The following is a 4,695-nucleotide window of genomic DNA, read 5'->3' as shown; positions in this document are numbered from 1 at the left end:
GAACCATCACTGGCTTTGAAAGAAAGTCCCCTCCTATGATGAATGTGAGTAAAGCCCTCCCTGATGAACTTAATGCTTTTTATGCTCGCTTTGACATGAAAAACACAGACTATCTTACACTAGCTGCAGCATGTGAAGCAAATGAGAATGCACCTTTCTGTGTCTCTGAGGTCGATGTGAGTAATGCCTTTAGGAGGGTTAATTGTAGAAAAGCTGCTGGACCGGATGGAATTTCTAACAGGGTTTTGAAATCCTGCGCTGCTCAGTTAGCTCCTGTGTTCACTTATATCTTTAACACATCATTGGCTCAAGAGACAGTTCCTACTTGCCTCAAGCAGTCTGTTATTGTTCCAGTACCGAAAAACAAAAGTCCATCATGTCTGAATGACTATCGCCCAGTAGCCCTGACGTCTACATTGATGAAGTGTTTTGAGAAGCTTGTGAAAAACATTATCTGCTCATCCCTCCCTGCCTCCTTCGACCCCCTCCAATTTGCTTACAGAGACAACAGATCTACAGAGGATGCCATCTCAAACCTCATGCACACCACCTTAACTCACCTGGAGGAGGGGAATGGGAATTATGTGACGATGTTGTTCATTGACTTTAGTTCAGCATTCAACACGATAGTACCTCTCACCTTGGTCACAAAGATGAAGGCCTTAGGACTGAACACCACCCTGTGTCACTGGATATTTGACTTTCTCACCAAACGTTCACAAGTGGTTAGAGTGGGGGGTCTGACATCTGACACATTTAGACCATCAGCACTGGTGCTCCCCAAGGCTGTGTTTTGAGTCCACTGCTGTACAACATCTACACACATGACTGCAAAGCCAACAGTAGTCATACCTCCATCATCAAGTTTGCAGATGACACAGTGATCTTGGGCCTGATTAGTAACAACAATGAACAGCTCTACTTGGATCAGGTTGATGAGGTGGCACAGTGGTGTCAATCTAACATCTTGACACTGAATGTCAATAAAACCAAGGAAATGGTAATGGTGGATTACAGAAGGCAGCAGAAGAACTACAGTTACACCCCACTAATGATCAGCGGGCAACCTGTAGAGAGAGTCACAAGTTTTAAATACCTTGGTGTCCACATTACTGAAGACTTTACATGGACTGTTAACACTCAATATGTTCTGAAGAAGTTCAGACAACGACTCTACTTCCTTCGTCAGCTAAGGAAATTCAAAGTTTCTACTGATCTCACGCTTATGGAAATAGCATGCACTATGCCATTAATATAGCTAGAATAATGCATGCAATGCATGAACATCGTTCATTATATAATGTTTCTATAGTAGAAAATGTTTTTTCACTCTGTTTTTACGTGGTTAAAGCCACCACACATCCAAATAAGTGTCCTTCATGACCCACAGGCCGTCAGTCTCCAAAGGTTAACATGGCAAAACTCGACCCCCTACCTGATAGCCCCAAATATATTTGCATCTTTCTAAAACTGGTTTTCCATGTCTCACCTGCATAAAATATAGTATAAACACAGATATGTGTGCGTTGACTTAGAATAAATGGGGTTTACTGCCTGGTCGGGACAAATGAAACAGGTGTTTCAATCGTCCCGCCATAGACATTTAGCATTATAGGCTGTTTTGCATCCATTACAAACAAACATGCAAACATCCATCATGAAGGCCTTCTACACAGTGGCGGTTCTAGGATTTTTCTGAGACAGGGGCCACAAAGGGGCCCCATCATACACTGAGGGGCCAAGAACCGGTCAACATCCATACACAGAAAATCCCTTGTTCAGTAAGGCAGAGGCACGTAGTCTACGTGATATGCAGGACTATACGCAGTATACCCAAAGTCCTTTTAGGCAAGTCCCTCCACTCAACGGCCATATTGCAACGCTTTTTGGGCACTCATCGGGCATCCTATTCGGCAGAAATGTGCGTGCGCAAGGCTTCACGACACCAATCTTGCTCCAGCGGCAAGTTCACAACACATGATTGGCACAATGTCTTCACATCACACCACATGATTGGCTCAATGTATTCACATGTCGAAGTTTTGCCGAGGAAGGGGTGGGATATGTGTAGACAACGGCGTTACAAACTAGCCACATGCATTTCTATGGAGGATTTGAGTGCTGTGTCTCCTCATTAGAAAGTCTCTGGTATACCCACTTAAAAAGCATCACCATCTCAGTATACCCACTTAAAACAGACAAGGATAGGTATTAATATTTAGGGTTGATCACAGTATACCCACTACAGCTAACTAGACTACATCACAGCAGTAAGGTGCATACATTTCACCAGTCTTACCTTGTTCAAATACTTGAATGCTAAATGCTAAAAAACAAAAAAGCCAATACAATTCTTAAAAATTTTCCCATTTATTTATAATGTGCATTGAAAACACAATATAAAACTAAAATATAATAGACACCGGTGGAAATACATTGATATTTTAAACAGAAATCATACATCATCATACACACATTTTTTGTTCAATTAAACAAGTTTTACTTTAACTCTTTCCCCTTTTGTTGATAAGAGAAACCACTTTCACTGCCAGTTTGCGTACATTAAAACAAACACACACGCACAGTACACACACATAGCATGAGCAACAACTACATCATATTTACACAATTTTTTCAACAACTATTTTTACAAGTGTTTGATTTGGAATGGTCTTTGAAGCCACCGTCTTGCTTCCAGTTAGAAAAGCCTGATTCTGATTTGAAGACTGACGATGGGTCATTTGAAAGCGAAAAAATTACGGAAGGGGTAGCAAAACACTAAAGATGGAATATTCCTACCATTTGAAGTCTTTGTATCAGAAGTCATTGAGTGGCCTCTTCCTATTTTCGGGCTGCATCTTGCGGAATACCAGTTTAGGAGAGGTTGTACAGAACCATCTGCTCTAGAATGAGAAATGTCTGGAGAGAAGAAAATGAAACAAGTTTGAGTAACTTAATTGTTATTAACTTTCATAACCCACTGTCAACCTGGCGTTTCTAAAATGAATGACAAAATATGCTCACTGTAGTGGCAATAGGAAATAGCATCATATCATTAGGATCAGCTATGCTTGGTGACTGGTGGTTCTGAAGACTGTGGGTTGAAGTCACCAGCTCCTGCGCCATCCCAGTCTGTAGGTGAAACACAAATGCGTGTCACAAAATCCATGCTTGTATTCAGCATGTCGTCTGGCATGTCGGTTTTTTTTTTTAATTATATAAAGCTTGAGTGAATAGAGTAGAAAATTTAACCAATTTATCTCAATGAAACAATGAACAATGAATCTCAATTTATCTCAATGAAGACAGAATTCATGCGAAGCCCATGGATCAAATAAACTCAGAATAGTGGTTAATAACTTTGCAGTGATAGCTCACATTAACTACAAAAACGTAGCGTTAGCTATTAGGCATGTATTCTCATGTTCATGTTAGCAGCTGCCAAACTTTTTCCTCAAGCAAAAAAAATTGAACGTTATTTACATTTGGTAAGGCGCACTAGCGCATGTAATATTATTAATTTCGGACCCCAAACAAACAGGATGTCCATTTCTCTGCATTTCATATAACACCATTTCAAACACTTCATACATTACCTTACATAAAATCTATCAGCATGCTAACAATGAATAACAATCAAACCTCAACTCAAGTAACCTAACGTTAAGTTAATGTTAACAGTTCACTGACTAAGTCAGTTAACAGTTCACTGCAAGCTTGCTGCTGCTTCGTAATTTAATTGAAAAACTTAACATATTGGGAGAGCAACAAATAAACGTCCCATTCACATGATGATAACCAACATAGAGATTTGTGACTCACCAAGAAACTTCTGTGGAGGATGAAACGCTGCCATCGGTTCTTCACGTTAGAATTCTAGCTGATACTTTTGTTCGCCAAATGTATCGGTTCTTCACGTTAGCTGATACTTCCGTTGCCAAATGTATCCTTTCTTCACATTAGCAGAGACACATTAGCCAAATGTATTTTTTCCTTTACAGTTCACTGTGTGCTTTAGCTTTCAGGCTTCATAGGTGCATTACTGCCACCAGTTGTTTGGGAATGGAATTGCATCTCTGATCGTCGTTCTCAACAAGTTTGACACTTATTGATGATTGACGGTACAGGGGCCAGTCAGGGGCCAATGAGATTTCAGATGGGGCCCGGGCCCCTGTGGCCCCGCCCCTAGAACCGCCCCTGCTTCTACACTTCAGCGGTTGAGAGTGTTCTAACTGGTAGCAACATCACCTGGTATGGGAACTCCACAGTTAGAGATTGTAGTACTCTGCAGAGAGTAGTGAGCTCAGCTGAACGTACTATAAGAACTCAACTCCCTGCTCTACAAGATATCTATTCCAGAAGAGTACTCCTAAGAGCCCAAAAGATTCTGAACAGTCCCTCCAGGAATTCGCGATGTTGCGATCGCAACAATTAACGCAAATTCAGCAAATCCTAGTGAATTCTGGGCGACCTCAAAATTTTGTCCAAACACCGCAACTTTTTCGCAAATTTGACCAATCATCATGGTTTCCCCGTGAAATTTCACCTACCACAACAGTGCCTCGTGCAGAATATTAAGTCAGATGCCACACTCACTTCTGCAGACACCAGAGACTGCCCTATGTTCACTCCTCGGTTGATGACAATAAATAGAAGGCTAATGATCTGCTTTACTTGCGCATCTCTCAACCTGGT

General features: G+C 41.2%; 1 long non-coding RNA gene across 1 annotated transcript; it reads right to left on the bottom strand.

The window, feature by feature from the left end:
* Positions 1-2,795: 2,795 nt before the first annotated feature.
* LOC125309922 lies at positions 2,796-3,923 on the bottom strand. The gene is made up of 3 exons (XR_007196212.1): positions 3,823-3,923; positions 3,025-3,132; positions 2,796-2,919 (listed from the first exon to the last, which is right to left on the bottom strand). It is a non-coding gene; the product is annotated as an uncharacterized LOC125309922 (long non-coding RNA).
* Between the last annotated feature and the right edge of the window lie 772 nt (positions 3,924-4,695).

The sequence above is a fragment of the Alosa alosa genome, chromosome 16 (assembly GCF_017589495.1).
Source record: "Alosa alosa isolate M-15738 ecotype Scorff River chromosome 16, AALO_Geno_1.1, whole genome shotgun sequence".
Taxonomy (NCBI): Eukaryota; Metazoa; Chordata; class Actinopteri; order Clupeiformes; family Clupeidae; genus Alosa; species Alosa alosa.
Note: the sequence above shows the minus strand (reverse complement) of the source record. Positions and strands in the feature narration are given on the sequence as shown.